Raw genomic sequence first — 16,636 nt, forward strand, 5'->3', positions numbered from 1 at the left:
ACCTTTGGGTGCCACACATCTAATTCACACCAACACATTCAATTCAAAAAAAGATACTCTGCTAAGAAATGAAAACTTGTCAGAATGCTTTAACACAGAAGCACGGTGCGTGCTGTCAGAAAGGTTTTAACACATGCCAAAGAAACCACTAATATGTTGCAGAACAAAGAAAGAAAAGGCTATTGGGATCATTAAGTTCTTCACCTTACAAAGTTTGGATTAGCAATTTGCAAACCAAGTGCTGAGGGGACAGAGCAAGTATATTTTACCAGATGTGACCTTCCTAGTAAATGATAGTTGCTGTCCAGGGGTGGATCTCTTTTGTGCGAGGCCCTTTACCAATAATACACATTACTCAATTGCTGGGGTAATAAATTGGCCATAGCCATTTTATTGAGCAGAAGCATGAGGCTAAGCATGGGTCTGGATCTGGTCATACGGGTACATGCTACAGCTCAGCAGGGCGGGTACCCCGTCCCAAGCTTTGTTCTATTGTGGGGCTCTGCCGGGCAGATGCTCCTGGCCAGAGATGTTCCCCTTCGACCCAGTTCCCGAGGGAAAGGCGTAGCTCCCTAGCTCCCTTGCCCTTCCAGAGCCATACCCATGTGCCAAACTGCCAAGTATCTAGGCCAGGGGTAGGGAACCTTTAACACTCAAAGAGCCATTTGGACCCGTTTTCCACGGGAAAAGAAAACACTTGGAGCCGCAAATAATTTTTGACATTTAAAATAAAGATAACACTATATATATATTTTTACCTTTTACTCCGCTCATTCTGAGAAGCGCATGGATGCGCCCGCCCTGCTGCCTGCAGGGTGGGCAAGGATGAAGCCGGTGGCTCGGCCTCGCCGGCCGCCGGGAAAACACCCACCCCACTCCAACAGGGCAGGCGAGAGGGGAAGCCCGTGGCGTGGCCCAGCCGACCATGGGCAGTTGGTGTGCCTGCCCTGCTGCCTGCAGGGCGGGCAAGGATGGGGCTGGCGGCTCGGCTCGTGGAGCCACAGTGCAAGGGCAGAAGAGCCGCATGCGGCTCTCGAGCCGCAGGTTCCCTACCCCTGATCTAGGCTATGACAAAATAAGCATGCATTAACATAGAAAATTGGGAGAGGGGGGTGGGCAAATTGTCAGCCAGCGAGCACATGGCCCGGACAAAGGAGGACGAGCTGTTTTAAAGTCTCGGCTCGCCCCTCCTTTCTTTCGGTGCCGCTAGCCCTTTTCTAGCGTGGCTCTTCTTCCCCTTCTGCCCTTACCAGGGCGGCATCAGCTGGTCTCGCTTTCCCCACCCCACGCAGCAACCGTGCCTTGTGGTGATTCACAGGCGTCTTTATTATAGAGAGAAAGGACTTAAAACTTTTCATCCTATTAAGCAGTCCAGTAAACTGTGTGCAACTAGCCTGAATGTATTTTTATCCAGGTTTGCCAGTATAAAATATATGGCCAAGTGTATGTTCTATTGCTAGACATTTTAGTAAATCTTCAAATAGTCAAAAGCTGCAAAAATGCAGATATTCAGCATCTCTCTTTCTCTCTCTCTGCTCTCACTAGGCTCAATATTAAAGATAACCTCCATGTGCCTTCTGGAATACCCCTGTTACAAATATCATCCTTGGGTTTGGAAGTCTCATGAAGCATTTCCATTGACAGAAGGGATTTCCATTAGTGGACTTAGACTTCCTCCTTCTGTGGCAGACCACAATGCTCCTTGAACTGCTGTTGCTGGGGTACAGGGGGCTCCCCAAGAAATAGAAGGAAGGGGGATCCAGAAGTCCAAGTTGGGAAAGGGGAAAATAGCAAAGATCACTCTACCTTCCATTTATGGAAATCTCTCACATGAATCAACCCCTAATATTGACATTTATTAGCAAAGTAAAGATTATCATGCCAGAATATTGTTGTGGGTATCCCAGGAATGTGACTGTTTTCCAGTGGTGTTGGAAACACTGTTCAGCAGACTTGCCAAAGACCAGGGGACAAAATTGTTTAAAAAATTCCCTATGAGGAAATTTTAGCTTGGGACTGTATCGTTTAGGTCACATACCAGATTGGGGCCTATAATATGAGCCCTTATAATTATTGGATAGAATGGATACAAGTGTCTCCCTATTCATTACGGTTCTTTTTAAACTCTAAAGCCGGACTGCCTGAATGCTGGCTTTAATATAGGTTCAGTGATGATGAACAGAAATGGACTCTCAGTGAAAGCACCAGGCTGATTATGAGACCCAGATGTCATCAAGAGCTGTGTGTGCTGTGGAATTCACAAGAACACAAAATAGAAGCGGATAACGATATATGCCTTTCCTGTACAGACAATGAGTGAGTCAGAATAGCCAAGATAAAGAAAATGCTGTATGCATATTATCTAACCTCATACATCTTTTTTTTTAATTATGAAAAATTTGAGTAATAAGGGGTTTCATTCTGAGAAAGATGCTATACTCTGTTCAACATAAAGAACAATGGGCGATCTGTGTTCCCTAGAGGAAGTGAAAAAATCCTGTTTCTGCTGGGGAAAATAGTACCGATTCTCTTTTAGCCTTAGAGCATCGTACTTAAGCGCCTCTTTCATCAAAACAATTATTGCCTGCAGTATCGAACACAGAACTTTGAAATAAGATCTTTTGAAATAAGATCATTTATATTGCCCTGGATGGCTTTTAGCAAGATTTGCCTGTTTGTAAAGTTGCGCCTGCTAGCGGGCACAACTTTACAAACAGGCAAGTCTTGCTAAAAGCCGTCCTGGGCAATATAAATGATCTTATTTCAAAGTTCTGTGTTTGAAACTGCAGGCAATAATGGTTTTGACAAAAGAGGTGCTTAAATACAATTTTCTAAAGCTAAAGGAGAATCAGAAAGGGGGAAGGTAGGCACTAGGATCTGACAGAGCATTTGTCCACAGCAAAGTTCTAGGAAGATGTGGCGGTTTAAAACACACATCTCCTTAGATCTTTATGTTAGAGTAATGTTGTTCCTTAGGGGAATGGCTAAGAAAAAATGGGAGAACATCTGCAAAGGTAAACTAGTTGTAGCATTTGAGCATTTGTAGCATTTGAGGTACCATCCATGATCAACAAGTGCCAAAAAGAACACAGTGGACTGAAGCCTTTCTCAACAATTCTTTTGTTGCAGTAATTCTGGGGAAAAGGAATTGGAACACACCCAAACTACAGGACTGTTAAAAACGTCTTTTGAAATGAAAAAGGCTTCACTTTTAACTAGGTGGACTGGAACAGATTGGGGATGGAATTAGATTTTGGCACTATGCAACCAGCTAAACAGTTTTTTCGTACTCACACACACACACACCCGAGCATCAGATTTTTGAAAACAGCCTGTAAGCAAACAAGCAATCCCTACAAATATTGTTAGATCAGCCAATTTCGCTGTTGTGTTCTAATATCCACCAGGAGCATTTGGATACATGAAGTTGCCTTACTTAGTCATACTTAGTCAGACCAATGCCAACTCCATCTGGTAGGATTTCTTCAGGGCTTTAGACTAAGGTCTTTCATATCAGCTATTGCCTGATTATTTCAGCTGAGAGAGCTGGTGACTGAACTGGGACATTCTGCATGTTAGGCAGATGCTACGCCACTCAGCCATGTCCCCATCTCACCATTATACATTTCTTGATGCGTCTTTAAGGGCAGCTCCTCAGAAATCTCACACATGTTGGGGGAGGACAAGATATGAATAGAATATTATGTGGAGCATTAAGAGTTACATTAATTTTTTCAATTGAATGTTAGGACAGGAAATTAGTACAGGAAGTAAAAAAATTACAACAAAGTATTTTATGCATATGTTATAAAATTTATGCCTCCACCTTTGTTCACTTGTTTCCAAAGGGAGAATTTTTCACAGCAGGACTCAGTTGCTTAATTAGCACAGAATAATTAGAACTCACTGCAGAGAGCTATTCAAAGGTTCAGCATCAGTTGCATTGGAGAAACGTAGAGCTACATTTAAAAGAATGATACAGTTCAACACAGAGAAATCTGCAGGTAGATCAGTCAAGGTATTTCAGACCACCTTTGAAAAAACAAACTCTTTTGATTGAAGAAAGCATCTTCATTAATTAGAAATTGACCAATATGTTATTAAATTTCATCTCATGTTGGTTCTGAAGATCACCTAGGGCTGGCTCACACATCACTGGATATGCAGGATTTGATAACATTCAACTAAATGCATAAATTAATCCTGTGGTTACCTAGAAGGTGAAGCTAGAGTTCATCCCAGAGGCATATCTAGGGGAAATGGGGCATGGGGCAAAATCTGAGTTACCTGCTGCGCCCACCCCACCCCCACCTCCGTCCACCATATGGGTGGCTGCTCTTCTCCACCACGACCAAACAACTTTTTTTGCACTAGGTCATCTCAGTGCAAAGACAAAGACAAAAGGACATATGACTAAGCAGCTGCAACCCTGCCTTGAGCATTCTCCTTTCACCTTTGAGTAGATAAAATTAATTTGTTAGAAATGTTTTACATTTCCCTGTTCTGCTGCCATTTTAGGGCAGGCACAATCTCACTTGTCTAAGACCTGGTCTCCACCTGCTATATAATCAGGTGGTAATCAGGTGGTGTCCTGACCCAGGCTAGCCTGATTTCATCAGTCCTCAGAAGCTAAGTAATGTTGGCCCTGGTGAGTATTTGATGGGCACCTTCCAAGAAACACGAGGATCATGACACAGAGGCAGTCAAAAGGCAAACGACCTTCAAATGCCTTTTCCCTTGAAAATCCCACCAGAGGTCACCATAACTCAGCTGTGACTCAAAAGTGTACTTGTGTGCATGCACAGAGAGAGAGGGGGGGAGGGAGGGCGGGCGGGAGAAAGAGAGAGAGAGAGTCCTGAGGTGATGGCATGGACTCTATCCTTTCAAACTATAAATGAACTATAATTTTTAAAAAGTTCCCTTACACTGTGAATGGAAAGCTAGAACAGCATGCAAATACAGAGGATAGAAGCTCTCTTCCTGATCGGCTTATTTTTAAGGAAGTTTTGAAAAGAGGGACATTAAAACTGTGACTCTCCCTACCTGCATTATAAAATGATACAGCCTATTTAGCCACTGTAGGATAACAGAAGCTCATTCTCTTGCATTTGTAGATAACACCAACCAGTTGCTGTCCGGACGCGAGCCCCAGCGCTGCGCCTGGACTGGGGGGAAATGGTGCCCGGGGCAAAATAGCACCCAGGCTGCAGCACCCAGCAGTGCCCCGTGGCACCCCATGCCCTCCCCACATGCCCTCACACACCCCTCCACTTACCTGAGTTCAGCTAGCTGCAAAAAGCAGCCAGCTGAAAAAGCAGCCTGTTGGGAACTATACTTCCCAGGAGACCTCGTGAGCCCCAGTTCCTGCAGAGGCTTCCTGGGGGGGGGTGCAGTGCAGCCAGCTGAACTCAGATAAGTGAGGGGTGGGGGCACCATGAGCAAAGACCCAGCCACTTCCAGAAAGGAGGAGGGGTGTGGCTGGGCCTTGGCATGACGTGTGTACACCTCCCAAGCAGGCCTTGGCCCGGGTGGCACACGCACGTCCACCCCCCACATGACTCCGACGGGGGTGCCTGTGGCATTTGTCCCCAGATGTTCCCATGGCAGCTACACCACTGACACCAGCATATACAGTTTAAAGGTCTTTTGACAGAGCTAAAAATTGGACTGGGGACTTCTCTGTGTAAAGCTGAGGCTGTTTCCGCAACGGCGGAATACAGCATCCCAGGGACACTAAAAACAGCGTCTCTGGGGAGGGGTTCACACGGCCCCCACTGCTGCATCACAGCAGTGGTGGCCTCGCAACCCCCGAGCAGTGCAAAGCCGCTGTCTGCGAACCTCGCTCCCTGAGTGAGGTATTTCGGAAATAGTGGCTTCCAACCGCTGCCGTGTGAACGGCAGCGGCTGGAAGGCACCATTTCCCCTCCCTTTTCCCCTACCTTGTCTCCTGGCTTCTGGCTCGTCGCAGGGGCCAGGGGACACGCCCCCCTGGCCTGCGACTCCAGAGCTGTCACTCCAGGCTGCAGGGGCATGTTCCCTGGCTTCTGTGATGAGCTGGAAGCCAGGAGACAAGGTAGGCATTCGGTGACGGTGCACCCTGTGTGAAGTCTGTGCCACTGTCAGCTGCCCTCCTGGGACCGTCCATGCGAACGGTCCCGGGGGGGGGTGCATCGGCATTGTTTATGCCAACGCACCCCTGCACCGTTGCGGTACGGAAAGGGCCTGAGTTTCTCAGTCACTAATATACATGTATAGGGCATCTGACATATTTTTTTAAAAAATCACTTGACAAAGACACTTCAAACTTCACGATTATTTTTCACTGCAAAAAAAACTAATTTCAGTTCAGCCATAGACACAGGAGTATGGACAAATACTTTGTTGAAATTGGTGAAAGCTTTACTTGTTCACTTTGCTAACTTTTTACTGTCTGTTAAAAGAAAAAAAGTATGTGATCAGACTAGATATAAGACAGGAAGGGTACTCATAAATGATGAAGAAAACAACATACAGGACTTGCTTCATTGATCAGAGAAAACCTCATAAAGTTTTCAATGCTATTAACTGAGGAAAAGGAAGGAGGGATCAGATTCTAGTGCAAACTTCTTAAAAATGTAGTTTATATTGGTCCAACTATTCCATCAGAGCAGTATCAAGGGATTTGAACAGGTGTAATTGACACTGGAGACTGACTTACAGTAAACCCTGTGAAATAATTAAATGGCTGGAACAATTTCCTTAAGCCACCGTGGTCCAGTATTACATCCTGAACTGCCCTATTTAGGATCACTTGCAACGGACAGAGATTTCTACCATGCATAAAATGAATTAGATTCCAGACAGCTTTCTGCTTTATGGACTCTGGTTTCAATCATTTTTCTCCTTTAAATGTATTGTGGGTACTACCAATATAACCCTCTGCTAACTTGAAAGAGAAAAATAGAATAGAATAGAACAGAACAGAGCTTTTATGTGCTCTTGTCCTTGGAAGAAGCTTGCCAAAGAAAATAGTAAAAAAAAAAAACCTCATGAGGGGAGAAACAAGGAGAGTGGGAGGTAACCTGAGAGACAAGGCAAATGCCCAATTTTACTCACACTAAGGAGAAATTGAAAGCCTAGAGAGAAGGGACTGTGGGTGAGATTATCAAGTGGATTTGTAAGTATGCACTAATGGGTTGGTCGATACCCAAAAAATTCGGTAAAATTCAGATTTGGGTTGTTTTGGGGCATAAAATGATCTGTATGCCCGAATCCGACTCATAGCCGATTCGGATATGCCCGAAAATTCGGGTAAATCCGAAAAATTTGGGTCCGTTTTAATTTTTTTGTAATTTTTGGGTGTTTTTACACGTTTTGGCCTACAGGGGGCGCATTTTTAAAGCGGCACCAAACTTTCAGGGTATCATCTGGAGACAGTCCTTATGATTCTCTCCCAAGTTTGGAGAAGTTTGGATCAGGGGTGCAAAGTTATTAACCCCCCAAAAGGGTGCCCCTATCCCCCCCCATTGTTTCCAATGGCAGCTAAGGAGATGGTAGCTACCTCTTTGAAAGTCCATAACTTCTGGCCTTAACAATGAACCAAACTGCACTTCAAACTTGGGGGGATGTCATCAGGACAGGTCCCCAGATGATGTTCCTGAAATTTTGGTGCCGATATGTCTAAAAATGCACTCCCCTGCAGGCACCTCCAGGTCAGATTCTTGGTTCTGCAGTGACTAAGCTGGGACATTGCTGTCAATGTGGAATTTCTTGTTGAGGGCTGTGGGGTGCACATGTCTGAATGCACAAGCCAATAAACTTCCATGGTATCTTCAGAAGGATCTCTGGATGACACCATCCAGGTTTGGGGAACTTTGCTTCAGGGGGCAGTGGGAGATGAGCCCTACCCTTTTTGGTTCCCATAGACTTAAACCCCCTGAAGCAAAGTTCCCCAAACCTGGATAGTGTCATCCAGAGACTCTTCTGAAGATAAATTTCCTGAAAGTTTTGTGACTGTACATTCAGACATGTGGCACCCCACAGCCCTCCAACAGAAATTCCACATTGAAAACAACAATGCAGCTTAAGTCACTGCAGAACAAAGAATTTTGGGAAATTTCTAAGGGTGCCTGCAGGGGCACATTTGTAGACATATCAGCATCAGCATTTAAGGGTATCATCAGAAGATCGTCCTTGATGACACTCTCAATTGTTTAGAGCTGATGGGGGCCAAAGTTATGAACTCTCAAAGAGGTAGCCCCTATCTTCCATTAGCTCCCCACTGGAAACAACAATGGGGATGGGCCACCCCTTTGGGAGTCCATAACTTTGGCCCCCATGAACCAAACTGCACCAAATCCTTGGGTGGTGTCATAAGAATAGTCTCCCTGATGATACCCCTGAAATTTTGGTGCTTATAAAATTCCGCCTTGCATGCTTCCACCGCTCCTGCAGCATACGAAGCCTGCTGGAGTGAGTGAGTGGTGAAACACACAAAACCAGCATTTTTAAAGTTTCAGTAGCGCTCCATATTTCAGGTATCGAATGTAGAGACTGTCCTGATGATAGTCTCCCAAGTTTCGGTGCAGTTTTTGAGGGTCCATCACTTTGGCCCCCCTTATCCAAACTGCACTAAACTTGGGTCTTAGAGATATCATCAGGACAGTCTTCCCTGGATGATATCCTGGAAATTTTGGTGCCGAGCATGTCTAAAAAAATGCACCCCCCTGCAGGTACCCCTCAGAAATTTCAAGCAGATTTTTGGGCCACCGCGTGCCATGGAGCATGGGAGGAGTGATCCTTGTTGCAGTCCAAACATGTGTCTAAGGCTCCTTGCGCCAGGATGTAATCAATTGTGTTTCTTTAGGGTTAAGAAGTTACCGAAAAAATCATGTGGATCCATGCGGATCCATGCTTTTAACCATGTTTTGTGCCACTGCAGTTCCACGGAGCATGTGGGATCCATGATTGTTTTGTGCATACATATGTCTTCAAGGTCTTTTGCTATGAAGTGGTGCAGTGGTTTTGGGGTGCACTTTAGTGGCTTAAATCCTGAGGATCCTTGAACATCTCTGTGGTTTTAGTGCAGGTGGTTTTGCACCATTGGTGCGCCAGGGAGCATGTGGTGAGTGATTATTTCTTTGGTCAGACATGTGGGCTAAGGGCTGGAGCTGTGATGTGTTGGTGGTTTTGTGGTAATTTAGTGCAAAAATCCTGTGGATCCTTGAACATCCCTGTTATTTAGGTAGGTTTTGCACCACTGGTGCGCCAGGAGCATGTGCTGAGTGATTGTTTTGGTCAATGACATGTGGCTAAGGGCTGGAGCTGTGATGTGTTGGTGGTTTTGTGGTAACTTAGTGCAAAAAAAAAAATCCTGTGGATCCTTGAACATCCCTGTTTTAGTTAGGTTTTTGCTTGCCACTGGTGCGCCAGGGAGCATGTGCTGAGTGGATTGTTTTGGTCAGACATGTGGCTTGAGCTTTAAGGCTTGTAAAAGTTTTTTAAAAACCCAATGCAAATCTCTCCCTCTTTTTTTTTCTCAGTTGATGGTTGAGGGTCGAATGTAAACAAAACTCTTCCAAAGTCTCCCAGTGCACCAGCTGAGAGATAGGTGGATTTGCAGGGTTTTTTTTTTTTAAAAAAAAAAACTTTTTTACAAATCCTTGTGAGTAGGCTGGAGAGGGATGGATTGGTGCAACTCTGCTAACTCCAGTTGCTTCATGAGGCTTTGTAAATGTTTAAAAAAACTGGCAAATCTCACTTCTTTTCTCTCAAGTTGAGTGGCATCGGGCTTTGGAAAAGTTTTGGTTTTACATTTCCCAAGCCCCGTGCAGCAGCGAGTGTGTGAGTCTTTCTTTTTCTTTTTCTGTTTTTTTGCTGGACTGGGAGGAAGGAGGACGGGGGAAGCCCCTCGTTTGTGTGTGTGCGCTTCTGTGTTATATCTTCGCAAGCGTTACAGGGGTGAGTCTTTAAAACTTTTTTTAATTGAACTGGAGGCGAGGACGGGGCCCTGGTTGTGTGTGTGTGTGTGTGTGTGTGCTTGTGTTATATTCGTGGCAGCAGCAGCAGGGGTGAGTCTTTTTAAATCTTTTTTTTTGCTGGACTGGGAGGAAGGAGGACGGGGAAGCCTCGTGTGTGTGTGTGTGTGTGTGTGTGTGTGTGTGTTATCCCTCGTGCAGTGTGCGAGTCTTTTTAAATCTGCTGAACTGGGAGTGAAGGAGGACGGGAAGCCTCGTGTGTGTGTGTGTGTGTGTGTGTTATACTCGTGGGCAGTGCGGGTGAGTCTTTTTAAAACTTTTTTTTACTGAACTGGGAGGAAGGAGGACGGGGAAGCCTCGGTTGTGTGTGTGTGTGTGTGTGTGTGTGTGTTATATTCATGGCAGCAGCAGCAGGGGTGAGTCTTTTTAAAACTTTTTTTTGCTGAACTGGGAGGAAGGAGGACGGGGAAGCCTCGTGTGTGTGTGTGTGTGTGTGTGTGTGTGTGTGTGTGTGTGTGTGTGTGTGTGTGTGTGTTCGTGGCAGCTGCAGCGGGGGTGAGTCTTTTTAAATCTTTTTTTTGCTGGACTGGGAGGGAGGGGGACGGAGAAGCCTGGGGCGTTGTTGAGTCTTTTTTTTGGACTGGGAGGGAGTGGGAGGGAGAAGGGAAAGCCTGCAGTGCTTTTTATTTAGTGGGGCCAAAGCCCGAATATGCAGGGTGCCGATCCGAATTCCAGGCATTCGGATCGGCCCAGATTTGGACTTCAAACATTCGGGTTCCATGTGACCCGAATTTGTCCGAATTGGCCAGATTCGGACCGAATCTGAGATTCGGTTTACTCGAATCTCCAACCCTATGCAGCACTATAAAATCTGTTTTGGTTTGCTGTCAAGTTACAGCCCACTTATGGTGACCTCATGGGGTTTTCAAGGTAAGAGATGTTCAGAAATAGCTTGCCATTGCCTGCCTTGAGATATCCTTTACCATTGTATAGTGTGTGTGTGTGTGTGTGTGTGTGCGTGTGTGTGTGTATGTGTGTGTGAGTCAAAGAGGCCCTCAAGTTGCAGCCAACTTATGGCAACCCAGTAAGATTTTCAAAGCAAGAGACTAACAGCAGTGGTATATAATGCCTTTTCTTTTGCATTCCTCGGGTATTTCTTGGTGGTTTCCCATTGAAATACTAGCCAAGACCAACCTTCTCAGCTTCTGACAAGATCAGGCTAACCTGAATCATCCAGTTCAGGGCGCTGTTGTATATTATCAGGGATGCAAACTTTAAGAGGTTTAACTGATAAAGTAACCCACTGTCTTGCTTTATGTTTACAAAAAAATGCTTCCTACAATGCCTGAATAACAAGAAAAGGTCCAAATAATGTGGGAAGAGCCTGTGCTATGGCTACCCCCAATTTGGAGGGTGATTCTGTCTTCTCTTGTACAGGAAATTGCTAGAAACTCCCACAGGGTGTTTGGGCTTCCAATGTTCATCCCTCATGTGGCTAGGAAGTACATAATATAGAAATATGCTTAATCTAAGCAGGGAATGGTTCTACGCTATGTTGTGATGGAAAACATCCTGAACTTGAGCTGCCTTGAGCTCCCTGATGGGAAAAAGATAAGATACTAGTGTAATAAATAAATAACTACTATTTTCATAAATATAGAGGTTCTCACACCATACAGGTAACATGAGAAAGATTTCCAGCGCTTAAGTTGATTGATCAAAAGGGGGCAAAGTTTTAATAACTAGAACTAGGTACAAGTGTTCTTTTGAGGCTGCAATGCATTATTACAGGGCATGAAAATCTTAAGGATGGCCTTGTGTTGTACTAAAGAGACAAAGCTTTCCTTTTTTAAATTGCAAGACCCTTTACACTGCCTTTCAGTGTCTCAGAAAGTACAATCCATTCAGAGTTACTCCACTCTAAGCCTGCTGGGAAAAATGGACTTAGACTATAGTAGCCTCTACATTCAATTGTACTGTTAAGTTATAAATATACTACACACTCTTGAGCTGCTGGGAAGCAGCTCTCTTGGTACATGTGCCCTTCATATTTGTAAGTCTGCACCTTCTCAGAAATTTATAATTTCCATTATGGCAAACACTGGCTTATGCAGAGCAGAAGTGACTTAATGTATATAAACATTTCATTGGGTCCTAAGCTGTACAACTACAGCAAAAACACAAGATCCTTTCAATGATGCACACAGTTTCACATCTGTAGCATTTTCATGGTGCAACAACATTTAACATTTAAAAAACCCAACTGCACAAACATTTCATATTCACTGGAAAATGGATCGATATATGTGCTGTTTATACTCCCTGAAACATATCTACATCATGCTAATAATTAGGGAAGATAAGTGGGATTACTAGAGAGCCTGAAAAAAGCAAGTCAACCATATCGAAGACAGCATTTGGCCTTCAGTGCCTTTCATATCTACTAAAATTGTTCATACATTGTGGAGAAGTACGGTAATCAAAACTTAATGAACTATGGTTTTTTTATTTTTCCAGTATAACATTTTAGCATATTAAATGCAACCTTTTAAAACAAAAAAGATAAGGGATCTCATAAACTACTTTTCCATATTTGAAAATACACTGGTACATAATATATTGGAATGTTTATTTATTTATTTGCTTCATTTATAACCCCTATCTTTCTCCCTCAAAGGGGACAGAAAGTGATGTACATAATTTTTCTCTTCTCCATTATATCCTCTCAGTTAGTATCTGGAGGTAAACTGGCAGCAAGCTCCACTGGCACCATACCAGTGTAACCCCTATGCTGGGATAGATTTTGGTGCCATGGGTGGAGTGTGCCATGGGTGGAGTGGATCTTTGGTTTCCTAATCCCCTCCAACCCTGAAGCTGAAGCAACAATGTACAACCAAAAACCTGGGAGCTGGGTCATTCCATAGGGGTCCATGCAAGGAGGGGAAAAGCAAGTACCACCACCCAATCCCACACCCTCAAAGTATCCTCTGGAGCTATGGTAATTAAATAGACCAATTTATGTAAAGCAAACATTCCTTGCAAGTTATTTCCTATTTACACCTGTGGGGCCAGGGCCGCTCTCTGGTCCTACACAGCTGAGTTAGTTTTAAGAAAAACTTAAAATTTGAAATAAAGCAAAAGACATCTGACATTAGAAAACAAACAGACAGTTTTACTTAGCAGAATTTAGATCAGTTACAGAATGTGAACTCTCCCAAGGAAGAGACACGCCCTTGGTGCCCTCGAGTGATAGACACAGATTTTAGAACGTTACAGAATACAGATAAGTTGAAGAAGGTGACCTCTCCCTAAGGAGAGGCACGCCCCAATACAATGTTTAGAATGTTACAGGAGATTGCCCTCTCCTGGGTGGCTCTCGAAGGAGGCACGCCCAGTATAGGAAAACCTGAGTTTTTGTAGATGCAAAGACGTCACACAGTCCTCCCCTTTTGTTCCACGTATTATGATTCATATGTGTTCAAACTCCATTGGTCAGATCTGTCTTTGGTCACAATAAGACAACCTCTTATTCTACGTCAAACGCTACATGCTGTTTGTGCGTGCTTTCTCTCTGTGCATATACAAAGAACTGCCATAAAAGCTAGCTCACTATCTTCAAGAAAAACCCGTTTTGCTAGGTTTCTCTCAGAGAGAGCTATCCCTAAGGCAATGCAGCATTCCTTAGGCTCATAAAACTTTTCTTTTCCCAGCATGAAATGTTTCTAACAATTCCCCAGTTTGAAATGTTAAAACATGGTTTACAAGAGTTATACAATGATTCTAACAATTATAGGATTATAGTAAAATACAAATACATGTGAATCACTTATCATTTATGTGTTCATTTAGCTATATAGAAAAACACTTTGTTGATTTAACTAATCACATTCATTTCTAACCCAAAAACAAGGTAATAAAATTGTATCTGTCTTCTGTCACGTAGGCCCTCAGTGCCAAGATGTCAAAGATGTTATCTGTAGTTGCCTGCATAGCTGGTAACATTCCTTTGACCTATTTCAAAACTGCAGGCTTGCTGGTCACTATACAGAAGCTCCATTTTGATTTTTGCAAATCTTTGGTTCATTTGGATTTCCCATAATTCTTGATTAAATACAAATTTATACACATTCTGGCCTGTTCCCACACACCTGAGTGGTCAGATGCATAGTTTAAATTCAGGCATTGGATAGGGCCATCTGCAACATCTATTTGAAAATTGATCACAGGAACTTGCAAGATTAGCTAGATTCCTGAGCAGACACTGAAAGCACCTAGGTAATAAGTTACAACTGAAAAAACTCAGATCCCCCCCCCCCTTTTTACTACATTCTTTGTAAAAATTGGAGGCAGCAGTAAATGGATGGTAAGGAGTGACTGTAATGTAATTGGCTGAGACGTGTCCAGATTTTTGTAGATGCATATGAACCAACTCACCAAAGCCTGCCTCAAATGACTGGAAAATATTTTTTTAAAAAAAATCAAGTCAAATGTGCCATGATTTCTCTTTCATGGAAAAATCAAAGAGGTTTTTACCATAGAGTTATGGCAATTCTTAGAGCTCCCTGATGTCACTTCTGGGTTTTCCTGGAAGTGACATCATGGTTCACACAATGTGGCAAAAATCCCATAAGAGCATTTTCCACTTAGAGTGGGCTTTGTTGCCTAGCACTGTGGAAGACTTTGGTCAGGGATTACACACAGTAAAAGAAGTTCAGCAGTGGAACTGGCTGCCTAGAGAGGTGGTAAGCTCCCCCACACTGGTCGAGCAGTGGCTGAATGAACACTTGTCAGGAATACTTTAGGCTGAACCTGCATTGAGCAGGGGTTGGCCTAGATTGTCTGAATGAATTTATTATTCTATCAGCGCCCTCCAAAGTGGGGAAGGAAATCTGCTACTGGAGGTGGGGGGCATGCCAGAAGATTTGCTCTCCAGGCTTGGTGAACTTTGCTTCTGGGGATCAGGACTGGGAATGGGGAAGCAAAGAATATTGGGATTTTCATATCATTTCATGCAAACCTCCCATTGAGGCATAGATAGCCTTCAGAATAAAGCAATTAAAATGTTTATATATACTAATCAGTAATCTATACTAAGGAAGTATGACACTTAACTTCATAGCATGTTGTTAAATCAATTAAGTCTAAACCACAAGGTGACATAATTATTTGCAAACATTTCAGTCAAAATTGAAAGACTATTTTTCAGAGATCTATGCAAAAGGGATGGAAGCTCACTCATCCAGCAAACACTGTAATAACATCATGTCCTGGATTAGTTAAGATTGACCAGTGATTAATCCTGCAAGGCTTGCCCTCCTACCCTGTAAATGAGCTTCACTAGCACTCAGTGATGTTCCTGCATATAACTATATATAACTAAGTACACAGCACCATAGCAACATCACATTCACTACATGATCCCTGACTGGCTTGGATCAATCTATGAAAGGAAATAGAGCCCTCAATCAAGGATACAAAATAAATGCAAAAGCACCAATATGGAAAACTAAGGGTTAAATCCAGCAAGCTTTTTCACTCAGTCTGACTCAACTCCTCTCTTTACTACAGACCCCAAATTTTATGTTTGGAATCCATAGTGCTTTATACAGTGTTCAGGCACTGTGAAACAGGTTCTTGGGACCTCCTTTCTTATATTTAGCAAGAAAGATCTTCTAAATACTCATAGTACATGACTTGGGATAGGTAGTGTGTTTACAAATATGTATGCTTGCTTGCATCAGCCATATTTGTAGACATACCTTTCCCCAAAAATCCACAACAAAGAAGAGAGTCTGAAAAAAAAACCCTGGCTACCAGTATTAAAACTCCAAAACCAAAAAACAGGGGACTTTTTAAACATCATTCAACAATTTACCAGATGCTGCAAAGTTTTTCCCCATCTCTCCCCACTGCCTCACTTCACTCCAATTTCTCAGATGAGATATATACATTCAAACCACCCAGATGCAGGCATACAAATGCAAAATTGCAACTGCAAATGAACTTCACACAAATACATGCAAATACACCTAATCCCTCTTCTACCTCAGAGGTGAACAAAACAAATATCCAACTACACAAAACACTTCACACTGTGCCAAGGAGCGAAACATTTCACCATAACATGCCTCTGAAGATACCAGCCATATGCGCAGGTGAAACATTAGGAGATAAACTACCAGACCACAAACACACAGCCTGAAAAACACACAACAGCCAGGTGATTCCAGCCGTGAAAGCCTTTAGCAAGACATATCTCACACTGTTCCACATTTTCTTACCCGCCTACACACATTCTTTCTTTCGCAGTATCTTTAGTATATGTATTGTGTTGAATCACATGAATCAATACAATACAATACAATACAAGCACCCCAAGAATTGAGCATTCATGTAAAACTCCTGTTTTTTCAACTGCTGCCTCCTGGACAATGTTCATCAAAGTGATGTAGCATGTTTCATTTTGGGGTTGTAATAAGAGGAAGCGTTAGCAAAGTGTTCAAATGTAATTACCCATGATAATACCTGGAAACTGAGGACTTTTAAAAAAGTTATCTCCCAAAATCCTATTGGAACTTATCCAACTAGTTCAGATCAAGTTCAAAAGAAATTATTTGTGTCAAGACTATTGTAATATCATCATTAGCAAAGGCGTATGGGGGGAAATGGCACCCAGAGAC

Source organism: Sphaerodactylus townsendi, unplaced genomic scaffold (genome assembly GCF_021028975.2).
Source record: "Sphaerodactylus townsendi isolate TG3544 unplaced genomic scaffold, MPM_Stown_v2.3 scaffold_18, whole genome shotgun sequence".
NCBI classification, from domain to species: Eukaryota; Metazoa; Chordata; class Lepidosauria; order Squamata; family Sphaerodactylidae; genus Sphaerodactylus; species Sphaerodactylus townsendi.